The following is a 10887-nucleotide window of genomic DNA, read 5'->3' on the forward strand; positions in this document are numbered from 1 at the left end:
TTGTATCTTTCAGGAATAGACTGACTTTTTTTTTTTTCCCCCAGTGTACTGTTGATATGTCTTTAAGCAATGTCCAACATATTCCCAGAATGGCTGAATCACAGTTACAAACGAATATGTGTTCTTATTATAGTTCAACTAGTAACCAGGGCTGCGGAGTCGGTTAAAATAAACCCGAGTCCGACTCCGGCCAAAAAAATAAACCCGAGTCCGACTCCCGAGTCCGACTCCGGCCAAATGTCGAACTATTTTTTATCCATGTTTTATTTAATTGGATAACAGGCTGGCAACAGGACACTCAAACTTTTTCGCGCGAATCGATAATGTTTTTGCAATTTTGCTGCTGTTGTTGTGTTGTGTTATCACATCTTTTGAAACACGACAACGCAAAGTTTAATTTTTGCGCTTACTTTTTTATTTGCGCTGACATCGCAGCCTTACAACCCTGGAGTGAACACGTTTGTCAAAATCAACTCGTGCACGAGCAATTTATTATGTGTCCAATGCTAAAATCCTTCTGAATTTACAGTTTAGCGCCAATTAAACCCAATTTTTTTCGCGTTTTCTCGACCGACGACAAACTTCACTATTTTTAGTTGTCTCAGTGATATTTAATTAAAAATGCCGAAGTGCTCTTCGTAGAGAGGGGGACGCAAGGCACGGGAAAATTACCAAGGGGGACACGGCTGAAAAAAATAAAAATAAAATAAAAAGCAAAATATAAGCTATACATTATAATGTTAAAAAGGAAAACTCTGTTTATTGATGAGCTACGCCAGAAGTATCCGTGTTTCAGAAAAGGACGTGTTAATTTTGAAGCTGAATGCAATATACTTAGATATGGCACGTTTTTCTCAAACGTAACAATTCTACTTTCGTTTTACTTGCAGGCAAGAAAATGTCCTCTTTTAAGGTGCTGAAAATATGGTAGCCCTACTCTACAGCCTGTATTTTTGCCTATTTACGCAACTAAATTAAGGTGGATTTTTTTGCAATCCACTCATATTGATGTCATAATTGATCCACCCGCATTACATGGTTTAAAAATATTTCACGATTTGCTATTACACTTTTACAACTTACATTTTGCCGCCTTAACAGTTTTAAAATTTGATACTGCGCATGCGCACCTCGGACTCGGGACTCGGGTAGTTTTACGTGGTCTTACCCGAGTCCCGAGTCCGACTCCGGCAAAACAAACCGACTCCGTCGAGTCCCGAGTCCCGAGTCCGACTCCGACTCCGCAGCCCTGCTAGTAACTATGAGCAAGTTCTATAAAAATAAACCAAGTGGAGAAGTTTAACATTATAATAACATACTCCAATAGTGAGCAATCAAACATAATATAATTTGCAAAATTATTAACTGCATTCAGTGACATCTGGTAACTACTGATTCCTTAGAAATGCTAATTGTTTGCTTCACTCTCACCAACAGCACACCACCAATAATATTTGCTAGTTAAATATTACACACAGCAAACTGAGGTGCAAAAAATTTTCGTTTGAACGATGTTTTCAAAGAATTTGGTATTAATTTTCAGTTTACGGTATCAATTTCAATGTGTTTTAATTTGTAACACTGGAACAAGTATATAGAAGACTATTTAGAGCAGCAGTACGGCATAAATTTAATTTGCACACTGAACACTGGCATACTGAAGAAAAATTACTGTATGGAAAGTACATATTCTTTAGGATAAGGATATATTTGCGTGAAGAACATTTCCTAAATGAGCAATGGCTTTTACCATTTACCAAGCACAGCAAATTTGTTTATTTAAATTAAATTGGCATACAACCAAATATTATTCCAACTAACTTTATGTAAGAAAAGCTGGCAAATTACTAATTTTTAAGCTTAATTACCACCAAGGGGCAGACAAAATTTTTAACTTCAAAAAATTTTTCGCAAGCTGCATAGCACCACTGCACCCCACCGCTAAATTTGGGATCTTAAACAGTAGTATAGAAATAGATACATTTGTATTCCAATAGTAATGTAAGGCAGTGGTTCGCAAACTTTTTTGCCACGCCCTCGAAAAATAATTTTAATTTGCGGCACACTCATCAAATTTGGAATTCTGGCTTGCAATTTTTTCTAAAATTTGTACACTAAAGCCAATTCATTTATGGGTTTGGTTTACCAAAAGTTGCTTTTTCTGTAATAGGCTCTGTACAGTGTAGCCTACAATGAAAAATACCAATATCATTTACATTAAGAAGTTAACAATTAACACCACCATATAATTAAGTTTAATGAGTTCGGCACCTTGAGATTTACAACAAACTAAGTGGTGTTAATTTAATTTATTAGGCAATTCCTCACATAAATCTTAACGCCTAGAAGTGGAAACCAAGGCGCTCCATCGAATTGGTACGTAGAAAGTAACGCAAAAAAGTCAACAAATACCACAAACCGCAACGCACATTATTTGGGTTACTGTGCGGGTTTGAGTTTGGGTTGGTCGAGCATTATGATTAATAATAAAATAACAATGTTCGTTGCGTTATGCGGCTTTTGTAGACCGTTTTTTGCGTTACTTTCTACGTACCAAATGGAAAAAGCCCCGAAATCAACGACATAGCTCAATCGCGTACATTTTAACAGTAATACACCTTTCAAAAAAGTACAGTAGGGTCCCAAGAAAGTTTAACGCAACTTGTGATAACCTTGCCTGTCCTACCAACTCAATTTTGTAAACAGAAAACGGTTTAAATTAGGACTAGGGGTCATTAAACAACAGATTACGCCAAAAGCGTACATTTTTATAACAGGCTGTTTTTCTTATTGTGAATCAGACCGTGGCGGCTTTCGAAAGTAGAATGCATTGCTTAAAGGCAAAAGAAAAAGTGAGAGTTTTTCCTCATTGTTATAATCTCATTGCTATAAGCCAGCGTTTCTCAACCGGTGCGCCGTGGAAGGTGGCCTGGTGCGCCGCGAGGAAATGAAAAAATTATGCAAAAATTCTATATTAATTTAGAATTAGCAACTGAAAGTGAATTCCAACAATAAGATCTAAATTAACCATTAACGTCGGAATAAAACACAGTTCGAAATAGCTAAAAGTCGGAATAAGACCTAAAACATAGGACTTAAACAATGTTTTGCGTCAATCCAAAGCCCTCATAACGTCACCACTTACTCCCCCAAAAAATCCACTCTGAACCAAAATTCCATCCCTACCCTACCCAAACCTCTATCGAGGGCAAACAGTCCCGTGTCAAAACACCGTCCCCAAAAGCCGCCGTTTAAAACATGGAGCATGTAGGCCTACGTCAACACAACAACAGCCAATGCCACGTACGGAGGCGGCGCCGAATCGTCATAAATACTCATTCCCTGCGGATTTGGATATTATTTAGGCCACTTAGATGTTATGGGCTACCAAAAATGTATTGGGTTTTATGAGGGCGTTGGCCGTTGGTGTTATTAATATGGTATGATTTAACCTTCGAAAGATTTGTTTAATCTAAACTCTGGAATTCAAAATTGATGTATTTAAGTCACATATTCCAATACTTGACTTACTATTTTCTATCTATAAACACTGAACAATATGACTGGATTCGGGTAGCCCTTTCATTGAAATCCTATTGGCTGAGAAAGAGAAATAGTAATAATCAACATATCTAGCGGGATCCAGTCATAGGACCAAAATTAGAACAACATTAATGTCGGCATAAAAAAATAGGTCTTATACCTAATGGTCGTAATAGCGTTTGAATCGAAGTTCATCGGAACAAGACCCAAATGTCCAGAATCAGGTCTTTGCAACCTTTTATCCAACCCCAAACAGAGACAAACACTCCGGCATCAAAACAGCGGCTCTTTTGAAACTAGGGCGCCCAAACCTCCATACCAAAACGGCCGATGCCAAAAATGTTTGCCCCAACCGTCCCATTTCCTGTCCCTACCGTTTTGGGAGTTATTTTTTCTAGTTAGATATTATTCCGTTACATTTTGGACTTAATCCGACAGATTTAGGTCTTATTCAGACAATTTTAGATATCATTCTGTCGTGGTTATTTCTGCGTATTTGGCTCGATGTCGTTAGTCTTAATGCTATGGTTAATATAGAATATTCTGGTTAAAATGTTGTTGCTTTGTGAGTCTTATTGTGTGTTTCCATCCAGCTCTAACTAACATACTGTGTGTTTCCACAATTTACAGTCCAGGGCTGCGGAGTCGGTTAAAAATAACCCGAACCGAGTCCCGAGTCCGACTCCAGCACAAAAAATTAAACCCGAGTCCGACTCCGATCAAATGTGCGATTTTGTCGAGTCCCGAGTCCGGCCCGGACTGTACAACCTGTATTTCACCAATTTACGTAACTAAAATAACGTGGATATTCAGCAATCCACTTATGGGGGTGTGGTATAATTCATTCACTCACAATACATGGTTGGAAAATATTCCACCATATAATATTTCACCTTTACAATTTCCATTTGGCGGCCAAACTTGCCAGCAATCGAAGAGATATAACAAGATATATTTGACAAATTAGACACGAGTCCATTTCACATACTATTTGATTATTTTAACTAAGCAATTGCGCAAATATTTTTGCGCTTTACGCGAATGATTTTTATATGTATTGTTTGTTTTCGTTTTAATGTTGTGCTTTGATCGAGATCAGCGCTTCTTTACCGTTGCGGTGTGAACGGCTGACAAGTGCGTGGCGGAAAAAAAAATTAAAAAAATTGGACATATATTTTTTAACAGTTGAAAATACCGGTATACCAAAAAAACAAATACTGAACTAGATTCCCCTTAAAAGTTATCGCGCTTCTTCAAATTAGATTTTATTACACTTTTTATTAGCAGTTTGGATAACGACGTGTGGACTCGAATTTTAAACCACACAGACGTTTATTTCGCGCTATTTGCCAACATTTTACTGCCTCCTTAAATGTAATTAAACACGTCTTTAAGTGCAAAAAATATCCGAGGCCCGCCTGATTTACAGTTGTTTTAACATTTTAATAACGCAATTATTTGTTAACAAGGTTGCCGACCCATGCTCTAAAAAGTTGCCATCTTTTGACCTAAAACGTGAAACAACGCCATAATAGCGTAAAAATTATTTAAAAAAAAATATTTACGAAAAACAACTTGCATTACAATGTGGAACATATGTACGGTAGAAAAAAGTGTTTTTTTGATTTATCCTTTCTAATGACAAAACTTCTTAAGTCGCTTGTGTCTAAAACTCTAAATCAATGTTACTCAATGAAAAGTTAAACGAGGAATCTATTTCGCCTCAAAAATTGGCATCGTCAGTCACTAAAAAAAACAACACAATGCAAACCTAATATAAAAGCTATAGTAGGCCTACCATATGTAGTCTTTTACAGTGACGTGCGGTGACGTTCCTAGATGGTGAGGCACTAATTTTTTCAAGCCACGCTTTTCTTTAACAATCACAAAAACGGTATCGTACTCATAAAAATAAAAAAATTAGCGGCATGCTTTTGTGGGGCGCAGCCACAATGAAAAAATGTTTATAGAATGTTTGATGTTTACATTCTTTCATTGTGGCTGCGCCCCACACTTTCATGTTTATTACAAAAATAAAAATAAGAAACAGGGAAAGTATAAAAGGCGATATTTTTAAAGAACAGCCACCGGTAGCGTTGCCAGCCAAAAATTTAGGAAGGTGGGGTCTGGGCAAAAAGTTTAAACTTTTGTTGTTTAGCTTTTGCCATTGTATGAACTGCGTATCGAACACAAATAAATACGCTAGCAAACCGTTTCGAGCAGCAATTTACTGAGTTTTAGCGCAATACCAAAAAATCATTCAGAGAGCAAAAACAAAATGACTAAAAAGTAAAACTACACCAATAAGTAGCCTATAGCGAATTTAATAATAACTAAATCGTTTATGACGTAACAGGGCATGACAATTAAAGTTCTGGCATGCCTTTAATCGACTTTTGTGGTACTGCAAAACAAATATTATTTAGAGTACACAATATTTATAAATTTTTAGGGGGTCATGCCCTCTGTGGCCCCCTGGCTGAGCCTATTACAGTCACATCCACTCTTTTTTTTTACCAATCTCTTAGTTGCGTGTTATTTTTTGTCCAGTCGTCTGATGCAAACCTTTTAAATGGGAAACAGATTTGCCTTTATTTATGACTCTAACTTTAGATTGATGGAAAGTGTAAATTTTCCTCCATTTTAGTTAAATTTTATATAAAAAACAATCCTTTACACTGCAAGAAGTCAATGTAGAAATGCTTCATAGCTGGGATGTCACATTTGAGGTATGCCTCAAACTCAAATCCTAGCTAAATCGTTTATCATGTTTTCCGAGAGAATTGGGAAAGAAAAAAGCACTCATAATGCAGTACATAGAACTTTTGTAATCTGAAGAGAGGCACAGCTTGGCACTGCCTCTCTTCGCGTATTTCAACGATTTTGAACACTGATATGAATAACGCAACATAAATTGGAAACAATAATAACGCTTTAGGTATAAAAGTGTAAAATTTGCGGGAGAAGGAGTATGGACTACAGGAATCCATTCAAATTAAAGCACCCAAAAGCATGCAATGTTTACTGTACTTTAGCAAATAATATTTATTCTGTGATAAACATCTCTTTAATATACGTTTTGCTTTGCCAGATGTTGCTTCGAGGACGCTCAAAAATGCCCAAATGCCCTCTTTTTTCGCATTTCGTGTTAGTTGCTTACTTTCAACAAGACTTTTAGGCGAATACTGTAAAATTACTTGTTTAAAAAAGGTTTTCCAACAAATTGCCCGACCAGCCCTATCCTCTTAAATGTTATTGCAAACATTGCGCCAGAAAAATTGCCTATTAATAAAGCAAAGGTGTGAGTTTTGTAGGCCTAGCCTACTATCAGTGTCATTGTAACATTTCCAGAATTCCATAACCGTAGAAGTGTTTAGTGAACTGTTAAAGATTGCGCAATTTTACTTTAGCATTGTGGCCCATAATGCAAATGTTGAAGGCATTTTTTCTTCGATGCAGCCACAATGGTGCTAAGAAAGAGACAGCCTATTAGTTGGATCAGTTTCAAACATCCTGACGGTTGTATATAATTTCAATTATATTTCGTATAAACAATTTTACGATCTAGTTAAAAATGATCATTCCTTTTTGGCAAAAGTTAAGGGAACCGCAAAGTATTCATTGGCTGAATTAAAAATAAATAAATTTGATATGTTGTTTTTATAACTTTTGCCCCCAACTTCCAAGGGGAATGTGAAACATCATCAAACTCAAACGTAACACTTCTACTATCGTTTTACTTGCCGGTAGAAAAATGTTCTCTTTTTGGGTGCTGAAAACATTGTAGCCCTAGTTAAAAGTGTGCCGCGAAATCGTTATTTTTTTCGTGTGCCGCGAGTCAAAAAAGTTAAACCATTGCACTAAACTGTTTAGTCACTTATAACTAAGTGGTCTTCTACAAGCTCGAAAAATGTCTATAAGTTTAATAAGAATAAATGCAGTTTACCGGAAACTAGCAGACAGTCTGTACGAATTTTGTGTAATCGGCCCTCAGTATTACAGACACAGTAGTTTTATTCAACTATGTTATTAAAGTCTGATATTGTTGCAAAATGAGAAAAAAAACAGATAAAAAGATCATTAAACTGTTATTCAAGTTACAAGTCAGAGTTCATAAACGAGATTATGAGGTCATGAATGCTATCAACCAATGATACCAAGAAATGGAAAAATATTATAATTCCTTTGGAAAATGCTATAGAGAAAAGGAAGCAATTTCGTGTAAATATTATACATTTCACGTTAAATTGTTCATTTCCATTATTGCGCTACCATTTTGCATTAAAATGGGTTTTTGTAGTGATTGCGGAGATATGATTGATTTGCGAAATGCTGTCCGCAGAAATGGGTGGAGTGACCCTAGATTTCAGCAGGTAAGTAATAAATATGGGTTACTTTGAGTAGAAGCATGGACCACATATATATTTAGATTTATAATATATTGTAGACTATATTCAAATCCAGTTAAATAATATAACTATTTATAAATATGCTGTTCTGTAAAAAGGTATATTGGGCTACGTTAATCAAGGAAACGTTTGTATAGCGCAGTATTGTTGGTGTTTTTTGTAGGTCCTTTGTTGGGTCTACATGATATTTAATATTGTGACGCTGTTTGCTGTCGAAGTTCCATCGATACAAGGAGTGTGGGCTACTATTTTGGCTGCGGTAAGTGCACCTATGTTTTTTTATAGTAAACATTTCTTACAAATATTACGTTTTCGAAAGCATCAGTGCTCAGCAAGACTCCCAAATAATTGATTAGTTCAGTGCTTCCCAAACTGTGGTACCGTACCACCGGTGGTACGCGAGAGTCCTTCTGGTGGTACGCGACTAACTTCAGCATACGTAGAAATTTGCGCTAACTTTCAACTTTTAAAACTTCAACTTTTACATCTTTAAGAATGGGTAATTTGCAATGTTTCGTTTTGGTTACCTTTAATTTGAGGTTTAACACGTTTATGACGTAACACTTTGCTCAAGATAATAAAGCGCTAATTGTTAGCTGGTTTAGTATTCATTAACTGATAGAAGCAGCAAGCAGGGTAGCCAGCTGTTTAATTTATGGCTTTTATGTCTTTCTGGAATGACGTTTGTTAAACCTTAATACAGCTGCACGCTCATTTTCTTATCTATGTGCTAAAATAGTTATAGTTTGAGATATTCTAGTCGGATGTTACTTAGGTGGTACATGAACACTGTACAAAAGCTCAAAATGGTGCGCGAGAAAAAAAAGTTTGGGAAACACTGGATTAGTTAAATGAAAAACTTTTAGTTATATTTATGGTTTGACTTTGTAGTTAGTTAAGCAAATTCGTCCAATAAAAATGGAATGTTCCTTTTTAGATTGCTAGCGTCGTCATTGGTGCGTTCCTCACCCTGTTAGTGATCGTTACGTCATCGGACCCAACTTTTGACAGCCTAAAGCAAAATATTTACAAAAGCGATCGAATTATTCCCCAGTTTGTCCGATCGGCGACTCATCGTCATGTGGTGTCCAGAGGTTACTGCTTCGTTTGTTTTGTGTAAGTAATAGCAGAAGTATGGTTACCTGTATTTGCGATTAAAAGTTGCTAATCATTTCCGCTGACTTACAATCTATTTTTTTATCAAATTATATTTTGCTTTGGAACAATATTTTCCCAGACACAATGCAAAACATTGCAAGAACTGCAACAAGTGTATCCCTGGATTCGACCACCATTGCCCCTGGATCAATAACTGCATTGGTCGACATAATCACAAGTAAATCGAAATGTATATAGAATTAATTTATAATACTTATTTTTAGAAAACAAAAAAGGGAATGTTGCAACTAATTAAATATATAAAGCGCCTGTTTAAATTTAAGGGAGTTTACTAACAAATAACGCACTATATGGTTTTAATAAAATACATAGCATATTCTTTATATTTAATGTTGATTTGCATTATATTTTTAAGGACCTTCTATGGTTTACTGATTTTATGGCTAACCGCTAATGTTGTGATGCTTGCATCTTGTACCTTTGTCTTCATCAACTGTTTTCTAAAAAAGAACATACTGGCATCAGGTAAACATAAGTAGAATATACTGATATAGCCTAAGTTCAATGTAAAAATATTTCTTTTTGCAACCGTAGTCCAAAATCGGTTTTTGATGAGCGGTAAAGAATTAGGAAAATCGCTTTATATATCTCTGCAGATTTCTATTGGATAAGCTTTGAAAGACATATCGCTGAACAATTTATATTGGGATTCAAGATCGCTTTTCTCTTGTTGGTAACTGGTTACCTCGTATGCTGTGTCAAGTTTCATAGATATTTACGTAAGTAAATATTTCGTTCGAAAAAAATAAAAAAAAATAATAAAAAAAAAATAATATCCAATTCGAAAGTGCAAAATCACACTATTTAAGTCAGAAATCTTTATTTGCGCTTTCGTTTTGCTTAAACCGTATCTTAATCAACGCCTTATTTTATTTGTAAAATATTTTCACAATATAGTAAATGTTTCGGAATACTTTTCAAGGTTGTTGCAAGTTTGCTGTAAAGGTTTGCCAGACAATAAAACATATTTACTTTTTCCTTGTAACACCAATAGTGTTTGAATCTATTTTATAACGGCATAGGTTAAACAAATTTAAATCGTTTATTTTCAGTCAGGGAGAACCTCACCACTTACCGAGTAATCACGTCATTGGGAAATCAGGACGAGTATGTAGATGACGTTGTAGAGGGTGGGGCTAATCCCGAGCCGGTAACAGACTTAGCCGAGATGCGTTTGGGAGCGAGAATGTGCCTCCTCTTTCTTCTCAAGGCCACCGCCATTAATTATCTGGAACAGCTGACCGATCTGACCATTGCTTTCTCAGGTACTTACTTTTTGCTGTGTTTATTTAATGAGAATTGTTTAACAGAGGATTTTCGTGGTGTAAAACCGACCTAGTGTTATTAAATGCATTTGGACCTGGAAAGCCATTTCAACAGATTTAGGCTACTTGGTTTTACTTACACTACGGTATATCTTTTTATAATGATAACATTTTTATACGTTTACAGTTACTTTGCGGAAGTTTACGAGATTCTTTAACAAGAAGTGCAACCCTGTCACGCCCCTCAACACAGACCTGAATGTTTTACTTTCGAATTCACCCGAATAACTTGGACTTCCCATCTCACCTGCGATTGGTCCTGCGCATATTCTAACCTGTTGGTTATTGGATTGGGCAACAATTCGACTTGTAAACCTTGCTGAGCATTGCCCATTCTAAATCAAAACTTTCAAACTTTCTTCTGCCTATCAAATGCCGCAATAAGCATTGTTGCTTCTGGGACCATGAGATTTTAGTTATACGCAATTATT

Source organism: Ascidiella aspersa, chromosome 7 (assembly GCF_963924565.1).
Source record: "Ascidiella aspersa chromosome 7, kaAscAspe10.2, whole genome shotgun sequence".
NCBI lineage: Eukaryota > Metazoa > Chordata > Ascidiacea > Phlebobranchia > Ascidiidae > Ascidiella > Ascidiella aspersa.